The sequence below is a fragment of the Gorilla gorilla genome, chromosome 1, assembly GCF_029281585.2.
Source record: "Gorilla gorilla gorilla isolate KB3781 chromosome 1, NHGRI_mGorGor1-v2.1_pri, whole genome shotgun sequence".
NCBI classification, from domain to species: Eukaryota; Metazoa; Chordata; class Mammalia; order Primates; family Hominidae; genus Gorilla; species Gorilla gorilla.
The window spans coordinates 236205385-236232885 of NC_073224.2; the positions used below are offsets into that span (position 1 = coordinate 236205385).

A 27501-nucleotide genomic window follows, 5' to 3' on the forward strand; every position below is an offset into this window, starting at 1 on the left:
AATAATGAGAAATATCAGTGCCCTGGAGGTGGACGTCAACCCTTGCTGCCTCTTTAAGAGCTGGGGCCAAAAGCCAGAGAAGGCATTTCCCTTCCTCCTGCATCTTCTAATCCCAAAGCCTGGGGACACTGCAAGTCCAGTGGTGCTTGGAAAGGTTGAAAAACGACCTCCCTTTAAGCCGGAAGGAAAGAAATTGCCAGGGGATTAATAGGGTTGAAGGATTACAAATTTCAGATAGGTCACACTTCATCTGCTTTGAGTTAGTGGGGCTTGCTTCTTTCACGATTTCTTACCACGACAAAAGTCAGAAAAGACTTTCTTGATCTGTTCTTGGGATGGGGACTTTCCCATACATTTGGGAGATACTGACTCTCTGGTCCAATTGCACCAGGATTCAGAGGCACTGCCATTCCTGGTGACCTGCTTCTGTGTGGCCATCCCAATGTCATGAAGACACATCCCACGGCTGTTTTCCATTAGGAAGACATGAGGGGGCACCTGGGAGAGGTAGCGGGAGATGGCACATCCCCATGTTCCCATCGCACGCAGCAGTACCCATGGATGCCTCACCCTCAGGGATCCACATCGTGGGATGCAGCAAATTGAGAACCCCCCAGAATGTTCCACCCCGCACCCAGCAGGTCCCTTTTGGAGCAAGCCAGCAGCCTCTGCCCACAGGACTGCAGATGCGCCACACTGGAAACTGTTCTTCTTTTTTTCTTTTCATCCAAATTGAGGATCTGAGCAAAAGTCTGAAGGCCCTGGAGATAACTCAGGTTCTTTTCCCTGAGTGACAGCTCGACAGGGTCTTACAGTAAATAACGGGGAGTCTAAGAAAAAGATGCTCTCATTTCATGAATGCATATTTGTGTCCTAAAGAAGAAGAACCACAAGACCAACCTCAGAGCCCCATGAATATTACAGTAGATCCAACCCTGTGACCACACCACCCATGGTGGTGATCCCCAGGGATGAAGGGATTGGCTAATTGCTGCCAAGCACTGTGGCAAGGGCCATGCATCTTAGCTCCGAGAAGCCATGACCCTGAGAGGGTCCTCTCAGCTGATGGACATTGCCCACCTCTTTCTTCTACGGGCCGTGACATCACACAACAGGAATGCTGATCATGAAGGATGCACGCATTGTGCTCAGGCAGGGAAAGTGTGCTCAATGGCCCTGGTCTAACCCTATCTCCTTTTGTATGAAATTTGCAGAGGTGGATTTTTTAAGAAATAAGCAAGAGGCTTGAATGTGCAGTGAGCATCCCTCCCTGCCTCTGCCAGGCCATCCACTCACAGTAAATGCCTTGGCCATGCTATGAACATGCTTTCTGGCAGAGTCTTAGGATAGATTTCTGGATATACCCCAAGTGTGTTCTGCAGCTACTCACCAAACAAAGGATTCTGTGGTCAAAAAAGAGAGAAAAAAACAGCACAATATGTCAGCTACTGCCACAAGACTGCTGTCTAGAAGAACTCCCTGGAACTCAAGCTCTGTGATATCCACTGCCCACACGACCACAGGCCAGCAGGAGTTTGGCCTGTCCAGACTGGCCTTAGCTGGGCTGGGTGGCAAGCTGGTGGGGTCCGCATCTTACCTGCGGGCCTTTCATCCGGCTTGGATCAGTGGCTACTCAGGTATCTTTTTTGTTGTTGTTGTTGTTTGTTTGTTTGTTTTTTTGAGACAGAGTTTCACTCTTGTTGCCCAGGCTGGAGTGCAATGGTATGATCTGGGCTCACTACAACCTCCGCCTCCCAGGTTCAAGTGATTTTCCTGCCTCAGCTTCTTGAGTAGCTGGGATTACAGGCATGCACCACCACATCCGGCTAATTTTGTATTTTTAATAGAGACAGAGTTTCTCCATGTTGGTCAGGTTGGTCTCAAACTCCCAACCTCAGGTGATCCGCCTGCCTCGGCCTTCCAAAGTGCTGGGATTACAGGCATAAGCCACCACGCCTGGTCCACGTATCTTTTCTTATGGTGAAAGAAGGCAAAGCCAATCACACAACATATTTCAGATCCTGCTTGGTCATGTCCTGGAATATTCCATCAGCTGAAGCTAGTCATGTGGCCACTTCCAACTCAAGCAGAAGGAAGTACACGTCAGCCACCACATCAAGACAGGACACAACTGTAGGGGAGGGCAGAATTGACACCCAAATTCAACCAGTGACAGGATTGCTGCTGGTGCCTGGAGATCCACAGTGCACCATCGCGTAGCAAAACTCTGAGACTCCCTGGGGTGACAGCATCAATTTCATGCAGCCCAGCATTCCCCATATTTTTAAACATATGTCCTGTATTTAAAGCATATCTTTTATAATCCACATAAGTAGTTTTCTGCAAAATGCACATTGAAAGACACAGATATAATGTCAATAATGTGGGATTTGTAATCATCAGAGTTTCATTGTCACCTGGACGAAAGAGGCCACTTAAACTCCCCCAGTTCCAGCCCCTCGTGTCTAAAACAGGGGTAAGATCTGTCCTACCAACCTGCCAGGGTTGGAGGGAGAATGGGCTGAGATGGCTGGTGAGAGAGTCCTGGCCATCTTGCAGGGATCAGGTCTGTCTGTTATTGCAGGGAGGACAAGACATGCCAGTGTTGAAGCTGAGAGCTGTAGGGCTGGACTAGCCCCAATAACTCGCCAGGAAGAAAGCCAGTGAGCAGGGTTGTTTCTAAGCTTGGTTTCTGATCATTCTGTCCTGCCAGCATTCCAGCACATGCCACCAATTGTGACAACTTCTTTCTAGGGTATGTGCCAATCCATAAATATTTCAGACTAGAAATGTGCACTGGGCACCTCCTTATTGATGCTATCCCCATCTCAGTAAGGAGCACGGGTGTCATGGTCTGGATCTGTTCTCGCCACTGCTTCTCTTGTGAAAACCTCCAGTGCCTGGATCCACACAGGCCCCAAGTTCCTGCTCAGGAGGATTTTTAGACTTGAAGTCCCCAAAGGAAGATTTGGGGGCAAGATGCCAATGGGAGCCAGGTTTCACTAAAAGGCTGCAGTAAGAAACAATCCTCCAATCCCAGTGGCTCCCAAGCCACAGAGGTTTGTTTCCAGTTCGGGCCATGCGGGGCTGCTCCACAAGTCTCTTCATTGAGCCTGGGACTGGCCTTTCTCATGGCACTGGGAGGAGCGAGGCCAGCTTCCAGAATGGTGCTGCCCCTGGGAACTGCTTCAGTGAGACAACTGCCAGATCCACTCCTGTCCCTTCAACGTGCCCACCTCCAGCTTCAAGTGGAGGAGACAGCTTCTCCATCAGGAAGGCTCTGAGGTTTGGTGGCAACAGGTAAAGGTGTCTCATCCTCCTACTGAGAGAAGGGTTCTGACAGTGAGCCACAATATCCAGGGAGCCAGAAACCCCCCGGGGCCCTTCCTGGAAACACCAGGTGATGTGCTGTCTATGGGAGTCCATCACCCTCAAACTAGGGCTGCCAGCTCAAAGGGCAAAGACTACATCCACCTCCTTAAGAAAAATGCGTGGTGGAAGGTCCAAGTCTGTTCAGGCTGCTGGAGCAAAATGTCGTAAACTTAGTGTCTTATAGACAACAAAAATGTGTATTTCTCACACTTGTGGAAGCTGGGAAGTTCAAGATCAAGGCACCGGCAAACTCAGTGGTGCTGAGGACCCACTTCCTGGTTCATGGACAGCACCTTCTTGCTGTGTCTTCATGCAGTGGAAGGGGCAAGGCAGGTCTTACGTGTCTCTTTTTTTTTTTTGAGACAGAGTCTTGCTGTGTTGCCCACGCTGGTCTTGAGCTCCTGGGCTCCAGTGATCTTCCTGCCTCGGCCTCCCAAAGTGCTGGGATTACAGATGTGAGCCACCACGCCCAGCCAGGGGGTCTCTTTTATAAGGACACTCATCTCCTTTATGAGGGCTCAGTCCCTATGATATAATCACCTCCCAGAGACCCCCACCTCCTAATTCCATCCCCTTGGGTGTGAGGCTTTCAATATATGAGGTTTTGAGGAGCACAGAAATTCAGAACACAGCAGGGAAGGTGTGGATTTCCTCATTCTTACAGGCTTATCAACCATGCACCTGAGCCCTTGACGCTGCACCCAACTCAGGCTCTCTTCTGCAGGGACTCTGTATGAGGCCACAGAGAAGCAAACAGAGAAGCAACACCAGTCAGGCTCTTACTCTCACCGCTACCCGTACTTCACTTCCAACACCAGACCAGTGGGACTTTTCCCCCACACGCCAAGCAGTTCTCCAGGGGACACTGACAGGGTGTCCTCCGGTTCAATTTAATCCTCATGCTACCTACCTGGAGGTAGCATCGGACCCCACAGGTGAAGGGCTCAGTCCCAGAGGCTGCCCACACTTCACATGCCAGTTGCAGGTCTGCTTGCCCCCAACTTCCGTCTGACCTGACTACAAATTGGAGGTTCCCACAACCCCTTCTCCCGTTCGATTAAATTTGCTAGGATGGCTTACAGAACTCAGGGAAACACATGCTTACGTCCACTGGCATTTTATGCCAATAGAGGGGATTCCAAAGGGCACAGAGGGGCAGCCAGACAGGAGGTGCTTAGGGCCAGGCATGGGGGATGGGGTGTGGGGCTTCCATGCTCTCTCTACAGAGCTGCACCCTACAGGCGCACCCACATGTTCGGTCATATGGAAATTCTCCAAACCCCATAGTTTAGGGGTTTTCATGTAGACTTTGTCCCATAGGCCTGGTGGATTACTGACTCAATATCTAGCCCCTCTTTCCTTCCCAGAGGAAGGGAACGGGGCTGAAAGTTCCAGGCTCCTAATCCTGGCTCAATCTTTCTGATGACCAGGCCCCATCCAGGAGCCTTCAAGAGTCACCTTATTAGACTAAAAGATGCTCCAGTCACCCAGGAAATGCCAAAGAATTTACGAGCTCTGTGTCAGGAACCAGGGTCAAAGTCGAAATATTTGAACAAAAGATTTCTCACAGCACCCCTACCACTCAGGAAATTCCAAGGATTTGGGGAGCTTTGTGCCAGGAACTGAGGACAGAGACCAAATATATGTTTCTTATTGTTATTATTTTTTTCCTACTATTTCACTGAGACTTCCTGCAGTTAAAAGCTGGGGGCCTTATGCTATGAAATTCCAGATTTAAAAAACTCCAGTTCTCTTCCACACGTATGGCAAGAGATTCTGCCACAGTCTGTAAGCCCCACAGTCTTCACCGGGCCCCTACTTTGCATAACTGAGGTCCCAAATCCTGCTCTTTGCTGACGGGGTGCAGGAGGGAGCAGAAATGATCAGATCTCATTGAGCCTAGATAACTTCCCAATGTGGATTCTACTGAAACCTGAATATAGTCAAGGTGCAGTTGAAAGACAGTAGATACTCTTTCTCCTACGATATTTCTGCATAGTACAAACAGCCAGCAGAGGGTAAAAAAGGAAGCTGAACCTAAGCCACCTGTAAGTGCCTTCAACAAAAGGGCTGGATTTTTCAAAATAATTAAAATTGAAAAATGTGGAGCGTTCATTTTGTTAACAAGAGCTCGGTTACTGCTTTTACTGTGAAATGCCATATATTCAAGTAGAAAACACTGAAACCAGCAGTTGTCTTCAAAACCAGAGTATCAACAATATGGGTGAAACTCCCGTGTTGTGTGTATGTATGTATATATGTGTGTGTATATATGTGTGTGTATACACCTGTGTGTATGTGTATATGTGTGTATATGTATACATGTATGCATATGTATATGTGTATATATGTGTACACATCAGTGTGTGTATGTTTATATGTGTATAGACATATGTGTCTGTAGGTATATATGTTTGTATGTGTATATGTATGTATATGTGTGCATATGTATGTGTGTATGTGTATGTAACTGTATATATGTGCATATACATGTGTGCATGTATATATGTGTATGTGTATATGTGTGAATACATGTGTATATCTATGCATATATGTGAGTGTATGTGTGTATATATGTGCATGTATGTGTGCATGCATGAGTGTGTGTATACGTGTGTGCACATACGTGTGCATATATGCATACACATGTATGCACGTGTATATGTGTGCATATGTGTGTACATGTATATATGTGCATGTGTGTATGTGTGTATGTATGTGTATGCAAGTGTGTATACATGCATGCATGTGTATATGTGTGTGTGTTTGCATGTGTATGCCCCTCTTGAAACCCATCCCCTGCCTCTGAATTTGGCCCAGAGATAAACACTACTCTGCATTCATTGAAATGACATCAAGCCACGTGAAGTTCTCCTTTGACTGCCTTGTTTTTGTGTAGGTGGAGGATCCCAGCTGATGTTTTAACTACACCCTGCCTAGCAAGGCCCTCCCAAGACACACACACACACACACACACACATCATATACATGTGTATACATACACATCACATATTTATATGCATCTATACCATGTACATGTTTATACACATGTCACATATATACAATATATACATGCATCTATATCACATACATGTTTATACACACATATCATATGTATACTATATGTCATCTGTACATTTAGGCACACACCATATATATATGCATGGATATCATATACATGTTTATACACTTATGTACATATGCACTCTCTGTTGCATCTTGTACACACAATCTGTTGCACACTCTTGCACACCACCTCAAACCCACTCATCACACAATTTTACTCTCACACTCATACATGCACTCATACACACTCACACTGTCACACTGACACACACATTCTAACACACACACACTCACACACCAACACGCTTCACATACTCCCCATCTTGTATACACTCACAGACACACCCACACTTAGCCTCTGCAGTCTCTCACCACTCTGTCTCACACACATAAATGCCCACACACACATTCTTAGTCACTCACTCCTCCTTGTATTCACACATACACACACTCTCACACACAATGTCACACATGCTCACATACACACACAGTTGCATGCACACAGACACAGAGTCTCTCACAGTCAAACAGGCAGTGCCAAGCAGTGTGTAGATTGAAGAGGGGACATTTGATCATGATGAGTGGCCCATGCTTTGGAAAGGAGAGTGACAGGTTGGTCTGGGTTTGAATTTGAGGGCCTGAGAAAGGTTCAGTGCCTGGCTGAACTTCAGCCTGGTGAGCGATGACATCAGCCTCACAGGGTCGGAGGCCACTCAAGTCGACATCTCATTTTTCAGGAGGCCCAGAGATGGAGCCCATGCTCCCGTCCTGGGGGCAGGTGAGGACAGGCCCGTGACCAGCGTGCAGAGCAGCCGCATTTCTGGACCTCAGGAATATCTGAGTTGTTGCCACAGAAACTGAAAGAGGTTTCCTAAGAAATAAGCTTTCCTAAAGAAGCGTGTTTACGTGGTTATAACAAACATGTTTAGAGCATCGTATGTCTGCAGCCATGGCTTTGGCAAAGTCGTTTCATTCCACAAACAACCGTGCAGTGAGCTGCCTTGCTGTGCACCCGCCCTGCTCCAGACCCTGGACAGAGCAGCCAGGGCCTCCCCATGAAACCTTCTAGCATGTGTGAGATCCTCCATAAGTAGGAAGTCCATGCAGGAGATCTCAGCAGTGGCTAATCTGCAGGTGAGAACACGGAACCAGGTGGGGAGAGCTCAAGGAAGGAGCTCAGAGCAGGCCTGTTCATAAATGACATCCTGACTCAAACCTCACAACTCAACGGAGAGGGCAAGGAAGCTTCCAGGGGGACGGTATGCCGGGGGGAGGGGATAGCAAGGGCAAGAGCTCAGAGGCGGGGCCGTGGGAGGAGGCCCAGCAAGGGAAGGGGCGGGGCCATGGGAGGAGGCCCAGCACGGGAAGGGGCAGGGCTGTGGGAAGAGACACAGCATGGGAAGGGGCGGGGCTGTGGGAGGAGGCACAGCACAGGAAGGGGCGGACTGTGGGAGGAGGCACAGCAGGGAAGTGGGTGGGGCCGTGGGAGGAGGCACAGGCGGAAAGGGGGCAGGGCTGTAGGCTAGGATGAGGCCTTGAATGCCATTTTTAGGGGCACCTGAAAGCTGCCAGAAGCTTAGGTGCGAGCTGAGAATTGAAAATGCACCTCAACTTTTGAAAACATGACCAGATCGCTGCCGAGAGAAGGAATTTCTAGAGTGGAATGTGCGGGAAGTGGGGGACTTCCCAGAGAGGAGTCATCACAAGGGGCCGGAGAGAGGCAACGGGCCCTTTGCACAGGCTCCTGGGCAGAACACGAGCAGGAAACGGGGACTGAAGCAAAGGAAGAACCTTCCCAGCTCCGGAGGACACTTTCCTGGGAGATGAAGTCGTGATGGAGTGGATGTGAGTCCCATCATTCCCACTGCTGATGTATGGGTGCCACGTAACCATCTTCCATGGCAACGCTGCTGCTAGTTCACTCGCTGCCGTCGGGCGCAGGACGATCCCTCCTTGAGCCGATGAGGCTTTTACACAGTCAGCCTGAAGCCAAGCAGCCTGTTTTGTTGACTTTTTGCCCAATCATGTCCAGCACGTGGAAACCATACCCCACGCAGAGATCAAACCTCCACACACAGAGCGAGGGAAGGAAGCAGGCTTTGCTAAAAGGACCCCATCATTCTGGACTGACGCCTTCATTAAGTCCTTTGTAATTCATCCTTATAGACATAAAATTATTGTCCGAAGGAAGAATGTTAATAAAACTGACATTTCTCCGTCAGTCATCTTAATTCACAACATAACACTTTCCGGAGCCAATTAGGTGTGCCTGATGACTGTTCACTGGAAAAGCACATTTCGAAGTCCCTGCCATCATTTACTACACTGAGAGCAGCCTCTTTGGTCTGGAGAAGCATGTTAATGTTACTGCTATTGTGCCAGGCCTGCGGGGGAGCGCACCCTCAGCCTGCGCCACCCTCAGGGACCCATGATGTCCCGAGAATCCCAAGAGCATGTGAGCCTCCTAGCTTGTGACAGCTGTGTGGAAGGGCCACGCCGTGCACGTGGAGAGAAACCTGCCTCAGAAGGATGCCCAGGTGGCCCAGTTGTGGATGCAGCCACTGAAGCCTTCCTCTGGGGTCCCCCTCCAACAGCCTCAGTCCTCCCGATCACCTGCGCTGACCCCCCTCCCCACATCCCATGAGGAAGCTCAGCTCTTGGAACAAAGGACCTGGGACTCAGCCTTCTGATATCGCAGGACTTTTCCTTAGCTCAGCTAATGACGGGGTCCTTGTCACATGGCCATGAAAGATTAGGCTCACAGACAATTTGAAGACTGAGAATAATAGGATTTATTGGGCAAAAAGGAAAATAAAGGGGGAATGGGGACTCAGCAGAGCAAGAGTCTCCCCAGTATAGGCTTCCCGCCTCACAAAAGAAATTCCAGGTTCCAACCAGGAAGAGGAGTGGCCAGGCTCCTCCCTGCTGCAAACACCGTGAACTTCTGTGGCTCCACTCCAGTGTACATGCCCAGCAAGCAGACCGGCTGGAGTTTCTCCGAGGACCCCTTGCCACCTGGCTGTCTCACTGAGAGTGTGTCGGATTCACTGGAGAAACAGAGAGGGAGGCAGAGTGATGCCAGGGATGCAGAGGGACCAGAGGTCAGGTTCCCAGGGCTGCCAGGACAGGGGACCACAGACGGGGAGCCTTCACCAACAGAAATGGGTTCTCTCATAGTTCTTGAGGTCGGACGTCAAAGATCAAGGCGTGGGCAGGGCTGGCTCCCTTGAGGCTCTGTGGGAGGCTCTGTCCCAGGCCTCTCCAGCTCCTGGTGGTTTTTGGCAATTCCTGATGTTGCTCAGCTTGCAGATGCATCACCTGATCTCTGCCTTCATTGACACTTGGCATTTTCCCTCCGAGTGCATGTCCACTTCTGTGCCAGGTTTCCTCTTTGTATAAGATGTTCAATGAGCATTACCTTGTCTCTTGTTAAAACAGTGAGGAAGACTTTATTCAAGACCACTGCAATGGAGGAGGGAGACTGAGATCAACGCCAAATGCAATGAAGACACCTGGGATTTGTAGTCTGGGGGCCCATGAGGAGCTGGTGGATGGAACCACCAAGAGGAGACCCAGGGACAGGGACTCTCACTGTGGACTCAGCAGGGCTCCTGCTGCAACTGGGCTGCAACTGGGGGTGGCCAAGACAGACAAAAGCTTGGTCAATGAGAAAGACCTTGTCAGGAACACACTTGTGACCTTGGGCATTGACCATTGACATTTGATTTGTCCTTTAGCATTGACCTTACACATTTGATATGACCTTTGGCATGGACCTTTCACATCTGATTTGTCCTTTGGCATTGACCTTACACACTTGATTTATCCTTTGACACTGACCTTTGACATTTCTTATTGGAGTAAGGCCTACCTCAGTGACCTCTTGTCAACCTGATGATCTGCAAAGACCCGATTTCCAATAAGGTCACATTCTCAGATACTAGCGGTCAGAATTTTGACATCTTTTAAGGGGACATAACTCAACCCATATAAAAGGTTATATTTACCTTACAAAATCCAGCTAGGAGCATTGTCAGCAGGTCAGCCTCCCTAGAAACAGAGCCTGAGAGGTCTTCCGACCTGGGGAGAGGTTACTGTCAGGATAAACCTATAAAGGAGGGAAGGAAGGAACCTGGAGGTGGAGGAGACCTTCATCCCACCTTGTCAAGCCAGGATGACTCAGGCATTGGCCTGATCTCAAAGGAGAGCCCAGAGCCCAAACTGCTGTACAGGGTGCTCCACCATTGCTGCAAGGGGACCCTTTGTACCTGGATCAGTCAGTCCTGGAGAGGGGTCAGCCTCCCCATTAGGCGGCTTCTGGAGTGGAGAGCAATTCTCCTGGGGGTTGAGGGACAGCTGAGAGACCTCAGGAGTCACCACACACTGGGGGCCGGTCTCAGGCCTGGCGAGGGAGATGGAGCAGGGCACGGCTGAGCAGGGCACGGCGGGGTAGGGCAGCCCAAGCATGTGGCAGCAGAAATGATGCTCCAGGTGCTCACGTGGGCCAGCCTTGCTGCTGCACTGGGAGCTTCTGGCTCCTGTCCTCTCCAGCCCCATACATCTCGCCGAGAACTAATGCCCTTTAATGAAATCAAGCGACAGTGACAAAAGCCCTAATTTTATGTCTTCTTCATTCTCCAGCTGCAGCTGCAGTGCCCGTAGGACATTTCCATTGACCAAGTGCAATTTATCTGAACTGAAAAAGAGCAGAAAGAGGCAGCTGCAACTCGGAGCTCCCTCTGTGGGCAGAGCGAGAACCTCGGTTTTCTCAGTATTTTGTTTGTCTTGTGTGTCCCCATGGGATGTCATCACTGCAGTTCAGGGGTGGTGACCAAGTTTGTTTCCCTGGTGGGCAATTTCCCATAATCTAACCCCAGCAGCAATTCCAAATCACTTTAAATCGAACGAAATAAATATCTCTTTTGTTTCCGTCTTCTGAGGTTGGGGAGGAGAAACTTTGTTGCAAAAGAACTTTAAAAAAATAGCCTTAAGGGGTTGCATTATTCAAAATGTCACAAAATAATCTTTGTGTTGGACACTTTAAATAAAAGAATGCTCTGTGAGTAGGTTGGGGAGGATGGAGGGAAGGTGAAGTTATTTTATTAATGACTTAAAAAAAAACTTCAAAAAAATGCCCCCAAACCACAAGGCAGAATGACCCCAAATCTTTGGAGGATAAAATCTTGGGCTAACTTAAAAAAATTCTTCACATACTTGCGCTGCTCGGTTTCCATGGGAACCTAAAGAGGAACTCTATGATGCCTGGAGAACATCTATTTTTACATTAACCCTTCGTATCACAAACAAAGGAAAAATAGACAAGAGAGGGAGAGATGGGGAGGGGCAGCTTAACTATCTTCACTTGTGCTTTAAAGACCTCACAAGTGTAGCTGGGCTGGAGGACAAGACCGCCAACATCACCTGAAAATGGAAAGCAGACTGGTATATTTCTTTCTTTTAGAATGACACTCAGGAAAAGTAATTAACATGAATGTTGTTAAGTCTGCTATTTGCACCACGAGGACAATTCCAACCCAGGCAGCAGCATTTTCATCCCGGGATCTGCGAGCCTCGGAATGGGGGATTTGATCCTAGAGGCAGTGAGAAACGTGTGTATGCAGGTCATTATTCTGGGTTTGCACCTGGGCTCACGTCCAGCCTTATGCCACTCGGTCTGGGTTTACAGCGGTTCTGAGCCCCCTGGGAGGGGCCTGGAAACTGTCAGTGGGTGAACACAGTCGCCTTATAGGAAATAATGTTACCCACCACCTACATTGAGGCTAACCTGTTTCAGAGGCTCCTAGTAAATGTAAATTTAGGCCTCTTTCCTCTCTGAGAAAGGAAAAGGCATAACTTTTGAGAAGGAACAAAGGCTTCAGCAACGGTTGGTGGAATGTGATACAGCTTCACTTATGTTTTTAAACCATCCCAGTGTTGGGGGGCAGGGGGAAACACCACCAACACCACAACAAAAGCAGCAACCTTGGGGAGTAAATACGAGTGGGTTTTCCCAGGTCACATTTTCCCCTAAAATAAACCTATTTTTAAAATAATACGTGAATCCAATGGCAACAGGAAGCTGATGAAGCTAAATGTGAGCACCTGTTTTTTCCTACACAAGAAATGAAAATAAACTCACTGTAATGAAAATCAAGTGCAGAAAAATGATTGCCTAATTAATTGAATGCTTAACTGATTAGTTGTGCTTCTTAAATGTCTCTGATGTCTTTTCTATTGATTGACAGTGCAGAAAAAAAACAGACAGAAGGAGGCAGCCTGGCCAACCAATCTGGCCTTGAAAGGGTCAGAGGTGGAATGTCAAGGGCAGTTGGTCAAGTGCTTCACTCCGATGAACAGGTGCCCCAGCACTTTGGGGACAAGGTGCCCTCTGCTGCCAGCTATGTCCCTGCCTTTCTCTGATCCTTGGAAGAGGAAGTGGCTGGATGAGGGCTGGCAGGGTGGGCTCAGGGTGATTTTCTGAAACATTGCTAAATTGCCTGGGATAATAGAAGACATGAGCCATGTACCCATCCTGTTCAGCCCTCATGACAATTGATAATCTCCCCCCATTTGATTAACATTGTATTCTCAGCTAGACTGTAAGCTCCATGAGGGCAGGGACCAATCATGTCTGGTCCCCAGCCAACATTTCATATTGATTACTTATCCATGGCTGATACAAAGTAAACACTCAATACACATTGGCTGAATGAAATAAATGTTTGAAAAGAAAAGCATGATGAGTATTGTGGTTTTTTTCTATCAGTCCTATAATAAATTACTGCAAACTTGTAGTGAAAATAGCCCAAGTTTATTAGCTCATTGTTCTGGAGATCAAAGTCTGAAATGGGTCTTTCTGGGATGAAATCAAGGTGGCAGTGAAAGGAGTTAGCCAGCTTGCTTTAGGCAGACATTAAGGGAAGGGTCCCCAGAGAACCTCTGACCTGTCCCACAGGTGCTTATACCAGATGCTTTGTGCAGATAAAGGAACTCGCACAGTGGGGCACACAGTGGACTAAGGGCCCGCATGCACAAGGGGGTAATGGGGTGGAGCCACTAGGAATTCGTGCCTTATACATATACACACACACACACACACACACACACCCTGGTATTCAGTTGGGAAGGGGGCAACTGAGAACCTGCCTTCAGGAACCCTCTCTTTGCTGTGAGCTTTCTTTTCACTTAATAAAGTCTATTCCACTCAGTCTTTGAGTGTCTGTGTGCCTAATTCTTCCTGGTTGTGAGACAAGAACCCGGACCTAGCTAAGCAAAGGAGTAAAACATCCTGCATCAGCAGCAGGGCTGCATTTCTCTGGAGACAAAAGGGGAGAATCTACCTCTTTGCCCTTTCCAGCTTCTGGGGGTCTCCCACATTCCTGAGCTGGTGGCCCCCTCTATCTTTAAAACCAGCAACATTGGGCCAAGTCTTTCTCATGCTTCTCTCTCTCTCTGACTCTTTCTTCTGATTTCCTCTTCCATTTTTAAAGACCCTAAAGATTACACTGGGCCAACGTGGGTCATTCAGGATCTTCTCCCCAGCTCAAGGTCAGCTGAACAACCTTAATTCTATCTGCAATCTTCATTCTCCTTTGCTATGTGAGGTCACATATGTCAGGTTCCAAGAATTAGGACATAGACATCTTTGGGGGAGCATTATTCTGCCAACCACAAATATCATCAGACAAAATAGGAAAAAGAAAGTGACTATATTGAGGTGCTGTCTTCCTCATTTTTATGTTGTCTGCAGGGTCAAACAGAGGGCCTCTGTAGCAGGTGTTTGGTTAATAAATGTTTGTGGAATAGATTCATATCCTATACTCATCTATCAAAAAATGTCCACCTGTTCTGTTCTCCTAATAGTACAGACTCATTAGAACAGAAAGGGAGCACAAAATAGAACTCTGCCTCTATAACTACATTTTAGACTCCTTGGTGATAGAAACCAACCCACAGTCATAACTAGCTAACATTCAGAGAGCCCTCTCTAATCTGCAAGACACTTTGCCAACCTTAACCCACTGGATCTTCTTTCTCACCCAGTGGGTGGTAATTACTGTTTCCATTTAGCAGAAGGGGAAATGGAAGTCAGAAGACATTGAGTAACTCAGCCAAGATCTAATAGCCGGTAAATGTCAAGGCCATGTCTTATTGATCTACACTGATAGGCCATCCACCCTGCCACACTGCCTCACCCTGAATGAAGAGGAGATAAAATAGCAGCCAATCTTTTGTTGTGTGATAAGGACTAAAAAAGACTAAAGGCAAGACCAGTCATTTTCGGGTGTTAGAGAAAGGTCTGTGGCAGGGCAGAGCATGAAGAAAGGGAACAATTTTGCCTGAAGGAGGTGACAAGAGGAGCAAGAAGATGATTGTGTCCTGGTAGAGAACCCAAGGGCTCTCTGTGCTTGAATCCCAACCAGCCATGTTTAAGTGGCTCATCCCACTCCATTCAAATACTGTGTGCTCCATCTCACTTGCAGCTACTAAGATTGTTCCTTCTTTAACACCCAACTCGTCCACTTGCCAAGTCCAATAGGCATGAACTACTGGAGACCTTGTGCATCCTGTATTTCCAGCACATTCATGGTGATCAACACGTCAGTGTTTGTGGAACCCACCTAAGCATCATTTTCCTTGTTTATTCCATTTGGAGCTGATTGTGTCCAAAAGAAGGAGAGTGGGAGGGAAGGAAGGAGGAGAAGGGACGAGGGAGAGAGGACATAACAGATTCATCATGACCTTTGGGTTCTGTTGTTGCTGTTTCTTGAAACTGATTAGAGCAACCTCTTGACTTCTAAAGAAAAACATTTGAGAATATTTCTTCACCTCCCTGTTTTCTCTGTGGCCCAGACTTTTCCTTCTTAAGGTTTTCTGAAAGAATACATACAAGAAACAGCAGGAAATAAAACCCCAAGATATGAAAGTCAGTCTGACTTGCCCTTACCTAACCTTAGTCGGTAATGTCTGAGATGGGGATATTTCAATTATCCAAGCTTCCTCTCTCTTCCAGCGGCAGAGCCCCACTGACTGCGCAGGGAATAATACACATTATACAATGTTGGCAAGTATGGATGGAGCACTGGGCTCGGCCCAGACATTAGTGCTCAAATGCTTTGATGGTGAAGAGTAATAAAGAAATTGAAGACATATCCCTGCCCTTGAGAAGTAATTTAGTTGGGGGAGAAGGTTCCTAGTGATCCATGAAATGAGTAGAGGATAATTAAAGATTTAGTTGCCAACGTATAATTGTAACGTAAACTGCATACAGCAGAATGGTGGAAATAATTAAAAAGAATGGGATTATGATAATTCCAGAGTCATTACAAGACAAGACCAGGCAGCCAAAGTTTCTGTTTGTAGACTGATCCCTTCATGCAGAATATTAACGGCCACAGGCAGGCTGGATGTTGGACCCAGAGATGACCAAGCAAAGGAGATGGATAAAGCCCCTGTCCACACGGGGCTCATGAACAGAGAACGATAATAAGCCTCATGAATGAAGAATGGGGGGTCCTGAGAGAGAGAATGGGGAGAACCTGCCATGGAGAAGAGAAGGGTTCAGAGCTGCCTCACCCCATGCACACACCTGTCACCGCCTGGCCCCTTTGTGATTATTCCCTAGCAATGATCACAACCTGAAATAACCTCCTTTGTTGACTTGTTTCTTCAAGCCACCAGCCCCCCTCACTAGAATGAAAATTCAGTGCGGTTAGAGAGCTCTTTCTGCACATTCTCCAGAGTGCCCCTGCCTCCAACACCGTTTAAAACACATGACCTAAGCTTAAAATTATTTGCTGAGGGAAAGAAAGAATCATGAGATTATTAGGGATGCATTATGTTCATCACATCATTAAATTATATTCATTACGAAATGCATTATCAATGTCAGGTCTTTTCAATTCAGTAGAGGCCATATACATAACACACATTTTTATAATACGAATTTTTAAAGAGACGTGAACACGGATGACTATTGGTCACTGTAACTGCAGTTTCGCGTCTACCTCTTTTTATTTATTTTTTTAATTGTTTTTACTTGTTTTTGAGACCGAGTCTTGCTCTGACACCCAGGCTAGAGTTCAGTGGCGTGATCTTGGCTCACTGAAACATCTGTCTCCCAGGTTTAAGTGATACTCCAGCCTCAGCCTCCCAAGCAGCTAGGATTACAAGCATACACCACCACATCCAGCTAATTTTTCTATTTTTCATAGAGACGGGTTTTCCCCAAATTGCCCAGGATGGTCTTGAACTCCTGACCTCCTGTGATCCACCCTCCTTGGCCTCCCAAAGTGCTGGGATTACAGGTACCGTTTTTGTTTTTTTTAATCGATGTTATCACCTCAGTGCAGTCTAATGCTGCTCAATTTTTCATGCCCTCTTTATAGGATAGGGTCTGTGCCACATTAAACATGAAATTAAAGCAATTGAATTTTTAGAAAGAGAAAACTTGGCCACTCCTTGCTTTGATATAAATTGCGTTGTGTGTTGGGGCCCCTGCCATCCCCCTCGGTGCACCAATAGATGCTCCAGCGTGGCTGAGCAGATTCCGCGTGGATGCGGGATGGCAGTGTGACTGCACAGTTCTCCCATTTCCTTTTAAAATCATGGGAAGAAGGCACTGAAACAAAACATCTTTTATTGCCTGTGCTCCAAATGCACCACAGGGAATGTTTACCAAGGGGCTTTTAACACAAATATTTACAAAGATTTTCATGCAGTTGAGGTCCTAGACTATTTGGATTTGAGTAGATGGAGCAAATTGATCTATAAACTACACGCTTTAGTAATTACCTGCAATATCCCAGGCTTTCTGAATTCCATCTCTCTTTCCCTGGCATGATGTGATATCCTCAACAATTGAATTGCTTCTTGGCAATGTGTTGGCTGTTAGTTGTGAAAAGTCAGTACGATTCCAAATGTGTGGGTCATTGGCTTTATTAAGACTCATGACCTCATGCAGGAGGCCCAGGCAGACTTGGGTAGCTAGCTGCAAGCAGAACAGCTACATAGGATGCTTCTAATGTGGAGCCACCTGTGAGAGAATTTTAGTTATTTAAGAAAATGCTCGCTCTCTCTTTCACACACACACACACACACACACACACACGCATATCCACTCAGACTGAGCTGGGTCATGACACACCAACACCACTAATTTCATCTCCAAGTTTTTCAGTCTGTCATGTCAGGCAGCAGCTAATAAGTGCACTTGAAGATGGGAATTCATTGATCATCTTTTCCCAAATCAGTGGAGTCTGTGTCTGCCATAACTTCATTTAACATCTCATTAGGAAAGATGGCATCACCAGCCCATCCAAGAGCAACCTCATTATCTCCCTTCATGGCTTTTGCCCCCCACACAGCTGTGCTGGGGACCCTGTTTCCATCAGGCCTCTGATGGGTCCTGCCTCCTTCTCCTGCAGGCTCCACTCCCCCCACTGGATAAGGAGCCTGGTTGTGGACTCCTGGTGGCCTTGGGGTTACAGGAACAGACTGTGCCCTGGGTCTTCCTTGCACTGGAAAGCTCCCTCTCTATAACTTCAGAGGGAGAAGACTCTTAGTACCCTAAAATACTGAGATTGGAGGAACCGACTCTGCTTTGTTCATTCCTACTCAGAGACATCTCCAGTGAGCCAGGCCCTGGGGGGATGTGGGGCTGGACTGCTAGGAAACTTTGCAACTGAGTTCAAACTTGGAACTGTCCTCTCTTCTCCAACACAGCAAAGGTCAATCGAATTTATACTTAGGTACTTACCAAAGCTCTAAACGAAAAGAAGGCGCTCCGTGTACCTGCAATAGAGGCAAGTGTTAGGAGGAGGCAGAGCTGTGGACATGCAGGGCTCTAGGGCAAGAGTCTATTGGAAGTGGCAGGGATCTGGCTCCTGAAAATGACAGGGACCCAGGCACCCCACATGGCAGGAGACCCCAGCCAGATTCATTTATGAAACCTGGAGCGAGTGAAAGGAGGCCGGGGAGAGCCAGTCCCAATGGAAGCAGAGCAGCCACGTGGTCCAGACTTGGGCTAAGCTGCCAATTGCCCTATGACTGCACCTGTGCTCTCCCAAGGATCTTGACAGGCAGGAGCAGGGGCCTCCAATGCAATGTGGTTCTGACCAGGATTCTCAGGGGCAGAGAAAAAGCACCTGTGAAACCGCCAAATGGGGTTGGGTGGAGGGCAGAAGGGAGAGAGAGACCCACTCAATAGAAGGTTCTGAACAGCATGAAGAAGATTTACACTAAAGCGACAATTATCAGTTAAGACATTCATCACCAATGAAATGCAAACAACACGAAACCTCAAGATGTCTATAGAATACCCTATGGTCTCAAAGGCCTAAAGGCCTCAAAGATGTAAAGAAAGAAATATGTGAAAAATAAGGAAAGATTATGAATTAGATACGAATTAAAAACAGATCACTTTTTAAAGCTCAATTCAAGATTCTGGAAGTAAAACATATAGTCGTTATATATTTATTTATTTATTGTTTTGACACAGGGTCTCACTCTGTCATCCAGGTGGCTGGAGTGCAGGGGTGTGATCACACTTCACTACAGCCTCAACCTCCCAGGCTCAGGTGATGCTCCCACCTCAGCCTCCCTAGTAACTGGGACTACAGGTGTGTGCCACCACAACCAGCTAATTTTTGTATTTTTTGTAGAGATGGGATTTTTCCACGTTTCCCAGGTTTGTCTCAAACTCCTGGATTCAAGTGATCCACACATCTCGACCTCCCAAAGTGCTGGGATTGCAGGCATGAGCCACTGCACCCAGGCTGGAACTTTTTAAAATTACAAATGGATATGAACCTGGTCAGAGAAAGATTTGTGAACTGGAAGATAGTGTTGTGAAGCTCCTTCTAAATGCAGCAGACGGAGAAAAAAATCTTATCTTATGAGAGATAAGTTAAGAGATATGGAAAAGAAATTGAGATTCTGCCACACAGGAAGGAGAAAACAAGGGGAATGGCAAATAAACAATATTTGAAGTAAGCATGGCTAGAAATTTTCTAGATTCAATGAAAAAGCAGGAAATTTCAGCTAATGAAACACTTGGAGTGCTAAGCAGGATAAATATATACATGAATGTATATATATATAAGTATACATGAATTATGATGAAACATTGTTGCAGTGCAGAAAGATGAAATAAAATATTTAGAGGTACCAAAAAGAAAAGAGATATCATGACAAAAGAAAGACCATGAGACTGGCAACAAATGTCTCCTCAGCGACAGTAGATGCTAGAAGACAATGAATAAATAGCCTCAGAGTGTCAAGAAAACTAACTGCAAATGCCATATTCAATGCACCCTGTGAAACCATTGTTCAAGAGCGAGGGCAAAAGAGGCCAAGATATTTTTAAAATATGGACTGGAAGAAAACATGATTTACCACCCTCAGATGGCTGCAGAGAAAGCTACTGAGGGATATATTCCAACAAGAAGAAAAGTGAACCAAAGGGGAAGGAGTGGTCTGCTAAAGATAATACTGAGCAAAAAAATAATAATAAAAGTATTTTGCTGAATGTGTTTAACCACTAATTGGAAATTGGTATTTAAGAGTATTGAATTAAAATGTAAAACAAGAATGTACGGTGGGGAAAACTGGAAAAGGAGGGAAACGTCAAATAACTTTAGACTTTGTTAGAAAAATAGACAGTTATTATGTTAACAACTTAAGTTTACCAGCTAAAATATGTGGAGAGATATACTATAATAACTTCCAAATTGATGGGAAAAAAGATATAAGAAAAGCTGTATCAAAAACAACAAGTCAAGACATAGAGAAAATAGAAGCTAGTATCTATAAAAAACAAAAATAGACAGAAATAAATATACCAATACTTACAATAAATGTGACAATATTACCTATCACGGACAGAGACTAATTAGATAACTTAAAAATCCTTTTATATGCCATTTAAAAGAGTAATGCTAAAAGCAGACAAACATTTATAACAAATATGTATAGAAAGATGTACTAAAACTACATACAACATAATTCACAGATTAAAGAAAAATCATAGTAGCAATAACAAAATATTTAGAATTGATTGAAAGAAATCCCACTTTATGTCAGAACTCACAAGACATAGCTAAAGCAATTCTTTAAGTAAATTTATAGGTTTTAATGCATTTAAAAATGTTATAAAATAAATGAGCTAATCATTCAATTCGAGAACCTACTAAAATAAGAGAGAGTACGCCTATAAGAAGGAGAGGAAAATCAACAGTATATAAGAGCAGAAATTAAGAAAACAGAAAAGGCAAACAAAATATGGCTGATTGATAAAACCAAAGATATTTCTTTGGAAACTAATGAAAAAAAAATAGTTAACTGAGTGGACAGATCATGGTGAAAAAAGCAGGCACAAGGCATCACTAGGAGCATAAAAAGAGATGCAAAAGGAAGGTTAAAAGTCATAGGACTATCATGAACAACTTTTTGACAATAAATTTGAACACCTAGAAGAAACGGTTTTTAGATAAAATTTATAAAAATTATTCAGACACTAGATTCTGGTGATTTTTCAAGGAGAGTTTCACAAAAGCCTCAAGAAACAGAAAATTGTCTTCTTATACAAATTGTTCCAGAATAGATGAAGCAAATAAAATACCTGACTCATTTTCTGATGCCAGTATAATTTGATATCAAAACTGAGCAAGGACATGATGAGAAATGAAAATTATAGGCCTACCTCCCAAAGAATATAGACACAGAAATTCTAAATAAAATATCCAAAAGTCCAATCTCACAATGTATTCACAAAAAGCACATCAAGGTCAAGTGGGTTTATTTGTCTTGGGAAGTGAGAGGCAGTTGAGGTATTGCCTCGGACTGTCACTCAAATGGATCTGCCTTCACATGGAGACAGGTGGCCAGGGTCAGAAGGAGTTTCCCACTTCTACTCTGCAGAATCCAACTAGTCAGAGATGAGCAGCGTAGGAGAGAGCTCCCCTCGTACCCCACACCACACACACCAGGAATGTCAGGTCACATTCCTGATATTCATCAGGTGATGGTCAGGCCGTTAACAGTCCCTCTAAAATAATAATTGGTCACTGCCAGTGCCAGAGGAAGGCAGTCTCCCAATAAACAGAAACACTTGAAACTGGTGATCAGCAGCTTCCAAATGGGATCTCAGGAGGTGGGCCCGTGGGCTCGAGCATGCCCAGTAAGAGGCATAATGGCAGAGTTTAACCGGCGCATGACCTCCTAAGGACATTGCGCTGGTGAGAGAAAAATGCCTCAAGCAAGCATGCGCACAACTCCAGTAAACACACTGCGCATGCTCCTCTCCCGAGCTCTGGCAGACCACTGCGCATGTGCACAGCCCACTCCAAGGGAAGAGTCAGGGAAGAAGGGACGCAAGACCCTGAACGCCTGCTGACATATAAAATCCCAAGTCAAAACGTCAGACCACGCACTTGATCTTTCAAGTCACCCGCTTGGCCTTCTTCCAAGTGTACTTTCCTTCCTTTCATTCCTGCTCTAAAGCTTTTGAATAAACTTTCACTCCTGCTCTAAAACTTGCCTCAGTTTCTCCCTCTGCCTTATGCCCCTCAGTCGAATTATTTCTTCTGAGGAGGCAAGAATTGAGGTTGCTGCAGAACTGTACAGATTTGCGGCCGGTAAGAGAAGCAAACAAAACAGAATGCTGACAAACCAGAAACCTCCTAGGAAATCCAAAACGAGAGAGAAAAGACAAAGACATCCTTTATTTGATAAAGAGTAACACAAAAGGAAGAGGATGAGGAAGGGGAGGGGAAAAGGTGCTGAGGAGAAGGAGAAAAAGCAAACACTGAGTTTCATGACGAAACTTTAGAGTCACGAAACGATAAGGACATCAGGAACTTTCTAGAATACTGCTATCGTAGTGCCTTCCTGATACTTTTCTGCGGGTGCTGGCCAGTTCAATGTAAGGAACAGAACTGACAGAATGTGGATTGGGATGAAAAGGCAAAATGACGTTGTTTGCAGATGAATAGACTGTCAACAGAGAAATTCCAAAGACATTCTACTACCTATTAAAACTAGTAAGTGAATCTAGATTCAAAATCAATATACAAAAATCAGAAGTCGTTCTGTATGTTAAGAAAAGCCCATCCAAAAGTGTAATAGAAAAAAAAAAGATTTACCCAAACCACAAAAACTGTAAGTTACCCAGGAATAAATCTAAGGAAAGATGAGCTAGAAAAAAGAGTTATAAAATATTATTGAAGGACATAAAAGAAGACTGAATAAATGGAGTGATTTACTGTCTTCATAGGTAGAAGGGGTAATACCATAAATAAGTCAATACTTCCCCAAATGTATCTATAATTTCAATGAAATTCAATAAAATTCACAATCAAAAGTGCTGTCGTACTTGATACACCAATTCTCACTAAAATTCATATGGAAGAGGAAAAGAAGAACCAGGAAGATGCGGGGGGGAAGACAGAAAGTGGTAGATGCTCATCTCCACCATTCTATGTTAGGTCATTCTTGCTCTGCTATAAAGAAACACTTGAGGCTGGGTAATTTATAAAGGAAAGAAGTTTAATTGGCTCATGGTTCTGCAGGCTTTACAGGAAGCATGGTGCTGGCATCTGCTCGGCTTCTGCGGAGGCCTCAAGAAGCTTTCATCATGGCAGAAGGTGAAGGGAAGCAGGCGTCTCACGTGGCAAGGGAGAGAGCAAGAGAGTGAGGCAGGGGGAGGTACCACATACTTTTAAATAACCAGATCTCAAAGAACTCATCAAGCCATAAGGGATCCACCCCCGTGACCCAAACACCTCCCACCAGGCCCCATCTCCAACATTGGGGGTTACATTTCAACATAAGATTTGGGTGGGACAAATATCCAAGACACATCACTGTCTATAGATAGATTGCTCTATCTGTCAAGAAGTATCCATGGTAATTAAGGGCTATCGTATTTGAATAGGCAACTAGATATGCAGAACAGAATTAAAAATCCAGAAATATATATTTGCATATATATAACTTTGGCATAAGATACGGAAGATGTGGTAGAGACTGCTGGATGTCCACTCTAAGTCTGAGAATGGGCTACTTAGAATTTCCAAATCCTTTGCAAAAAAAAAAAGTCTGGCTAAAAGAAGAAGCAGAAATGCTGGACGGTGGCTTAGAATACATACAGCTGATACCTGTCCTTGACCCTCCTTCCCTCTTTCTCTCCATCATGCTACCTGGAAACTCAGGGGTTGGTGGGAACTTCATCTTGGACCATGAAGGCTCCAGTCATGCCCTAGGAATTAAGGAGCTTGGATTCCTGGCAGAGCCAGCAGACTGGCCCAAGAAAGGCTGCCCCAGATTCACACATGAGCGAGAAATACACTTCTATCTAGTTTCAGCCATTTATCTTGGGGCTTTGTGTTTCTCACAGTAGATCTTTATCCTAACTGATATGGAAGGCATTACAAATCTGTGGGACCATTCAATAAATTGTGCAGGGACAATTGTCCAGGCATATGGAAAGAAAATACAATAGATGCTCACCTCATGTACAGAAATAAGCCCTAAGTGAATTTGAAACCAAACATGGAAAATAAACCTTCAGCATACCACATCAGAAAGGATTTCTTAAACAAGACCAAAGCAGAAATCACATGGGAAAAGGTTATCACAGTTGACTGTATCTAACTATAACTTCTGTATGGCTGGTGACCACAGACAAAAGGCATCATAAATAAAAGAAATAGCTATTAGGGGAGGAGACTGGTGATTGTAAGATATAGTAATACTTTTCATAATACATGAAGAAATTCTACAAATCATAAGAAAAAGACAACCCAACATTAAAACGGGCAAAGACTGTCAACAGGCAAGCCATGGTGGAGGAGTTCCAGGCAGCCAATAAACACATGCATGGCTGGGCAGCATCGCCAGGCATCCAAGAATACAAGTTAAAACAATAGTGAGATGATTATTAGATGAGACACAGGTAAACTTAAAAAGGCTGCTGTGACACAAAGTACGTGCCTTAGGTGGGGGTGGGCAGGCCAGTCCTGTCTGAGGAGGGGAAAGATGAGAGGTACCAGCTGTGTTAAGATTCAGGGAAAGAACATTCTGGGAAGGAGGAAGAGCAAGTGTGAAGTCCTGGGTGAGGCGAGACGGTGGGTTCCGTGGGAAGCTCCGTGGAGAGTGATCTATCAAGCAAACGGCACAGCAGCAGGAATTGGGACCTGGGGTCTCAGCCACCTCAGGGGCTGGTGCCTCTGCAGAAGAGCCATGTCTGGATCTTATAAACCTGTACAGCATGGATGCATGCACAGTGATCTGCCCTCTCCAGGACACAGGCTCCCCAAAGGGCACCTGAACTGTGCGGAATGACCCCGAGGGCTCTGTATCTTGCTCTCTGCTCTTTCCCTGCATGCAAGGTGGACTCCAGGCCACGTGCCATTCTGTAATGATGGCCCACATTCTCCCAACTCTCTTTGGGTCTTGCCATTCTGTCTACAATGAGAACGCGATTCTCTTCCTGCTCGGCAATTCTCTTCCGGCCTTCCCATTGTGGACAGAATGGCAAGGTGCCTGATGCTCAGACAGTAGAAATGTCTCTTCTGCTGTCTGAACCCTGCTCATCCTCTCCGAGCCAGCTCATGCCCTAACTGTGCCTTATCTCCAGGCTGTGCTGATCTACAGGCGAGCTCTTTGGGCTCTGCCAGCATTCCTACAGCACCCATGGGGTGCTTCCTGTTCTACAGTGTGTGTGTGTAGCACAGGGGCGACCTCATATATGGGAAGAAAGGGAGCAGAGTCAGAGTCCTGACTGGGCAGATTGCTCCACCTTTCCCTTCTCCATATCTCCACCTGCCATGGGAAGAAATAACACCCGCCCGACAAGGTGGAGCAAAACATTCAAAACCGCAGGGCACCTGCCTGCCACTGTGCAGGGCTCATCATAATCACTCCGTAAACAGCCCACTTCTCTCCCTGTTGTGGATGGGTGGCCTGCTCCCATTCTGCCCACTAGCCGTAAAATGGGACAGAGTCTGTTTTAGTCTCCTTACGGGCCCACCAACGTAGACAACAATCTCCAGCAATTTAAATCCAATGAGGAAATGTTACCGAGGTATGTAAATGCTTACTGAATGAATGAGTAAATTATACAAAGCCTCCGCTGATGATGTTGACAGGGAAGGTAGCAGAGCCCACGTCACAGGGGTAGGCTGGGAGAACCAGCTGGTCTGCACCAGAAATAGCCTAACCCATTGCTGACACCCGCCAGCGGCATCCCAATTTTGGCGCATCCACACTACGCACGGTGGAATCCCTGCCATCTACGGTCCCGTTAAAGGGGAACTTTAAAGTCACCCAGATGAAAGTGGCGCGACTCGACCCTAGCCCTCACTGCTGTCAGACGTTTTCACTGTTTCAGCCTTGTTTTGTCCTCACGGTCCTCACATCTGTTTTGATGTTCTCAGCTAGAACACCCCAGGTGGCCTGATACCCATCTAAAAGTCCAGCTTTCGTGATTAAGGCTGAAATATTAGTGACTGCCAAGTGTTCAACACACCAGTGAGGCCACGTGATGCTTGCTGGACTCTAGTCTTCCCTGGCTTCTGTCTCTGGCCCGTGGGGAGTAAAACCTCACTCAACCCGATGCCTGGGTTCCAGGAACCCTGGTTAAGCGGGATCCTTGTCAGCTGAAATACCAAGGGCCAGGCGCAGTGGCTCAAGCCTGTAATCCCAGCACTTTGGGAGGCCACGGTGGGCAGATAGTTTGAACCTAGGAGTTCAAGAGCAGTCTGGGCAACATGGTAAAAACCCTGTCTCTACAAAAATACAAAAATTAGCCAGGTGTGGTGGCGCACACCTGTAATCCCAGCTACTTGGGAGGCTGAGGTGGGAGAATTCCTTGAACCCGGGAGGCAAAAGTTGCAGTGACTGAGATTGTGTCACTGCACTCCAGCCTGGGCAACAGAGTGAGACTTTGTCTCAAAAATAAAAAATAAATACCCAGAACTGTCTTTTTGTTTCAACCCTGCTTGGAATTTAAAAATATTCCTGTCTCTCTCCTGGCCTAGGGAATTATGTGGATTTGCTGTCAGAGTCACCGTAATGATGGGCGTCTGGCTCAACTGATCCTGGGACCTGGACAGGTCAGAAGGCACGACCATGACTCCCTCGGAAGCAGCTGGCAGCCAAAGTCTCTCTGGGGTTACTTTTAGGATCTGCCTTTCACCAACATGCGTTGGGTTTCCCTGGTTCTGCTTAGAGGTCCCTGCCTGTTTGGCGCCTTGGGGCCCTGCTGGGGTGACAGTGAGTGATGATTCTGTGCCTCCTGGGGATGATAGACTTGTCTGGCAGGCAGGAGATGCAGCCATAAGTGCCAGTGTGGGTGGCAGCAAAGGACTCCAGGCAAGACCACCTCTAATGGTGCAAATGCAGCCATCTCCAAACCCAGGACAATGGACCCTGCTTGCAGCTCACAGAAGGAAAATGAGCGTCCCAGAGAGGGTGGGGCACACCAGAGGTGGCAACCACACCTGCTCTTTTCAGTGCTTGCTTGGGGCTGATGTGTGTCCTGTAGCTCAAAAGCCTACCTTACTCTTTTCCCTCTGAAAGATTAGAGGTGAAGTAGGGATCCTCCAAAGCTAATGCACACTCAGGCCCCTCACTCTAGAAAAGCGTTGTGTCAAAGATAAGATATTGGTAAAGGCAAGACATTGTTCACATTGAAAACCAACTGTGGTGACTCCACTTGTTGACTTGGTATTTCCTAACTGTTATCTCAAACACTACACTTTCTAGTTATGTTATTTCCTCCAGCCAGCCCACCTATGGGTGCACAGAGAGCCTCCAAGAGCCACCTCCATGCCTGGCTCTCATTGGAAGCCTCCCTGGCTGCTCACTCTGCAAATGCCCAGCTCTGTAGACTGTTCTAGCATCTCCCATCAGCATCCACTCATGCCCAGTCATTGACCCCAATTCCAAACCAGGTGTGGTCTGCAGGGGTGGGGAGCAGCCTGGGTTCCTGCTGCTGCCCTAATTCCTCATCTTTACCAAGAGGACAGTGATGCCACACAGGGCTGGTGTGAAGAGGGACTG

The 27501-nt window shown here is 46.2% G+C and overlaps 1 long non-coding RNA gene across 2 annotated transcripts; it reads right to left on the reverse strand.

Annotated features, from left to right (window-relative positions):
* Positions 1–9206: 9206 nt before the first annotated feature.
* Positions 9207–21631, reverse strand: LOC101148222 (uncharacterized). 2 transcript variants are annotated; one of them, XR_010133851.1, is made up of 6 exons: positions 21423–21631; positions 18197–18231; positions 17233–17473; positions 10707–11018; positions 10446–10546; positions 9207–9900 (listed from the first exon to the last, which is right to left on the reverse strand). It is a non-coding gene; the product is annotated as an uncharacterized lncRNA (long non-coding RNA). The 2 variants fall into 2 exon arrangements; XR_008668979.2 differs by having other exon boundaries at positions 10707–11134.
* Positions 21632–27501: the final 5870 nt, after the last annotated feature.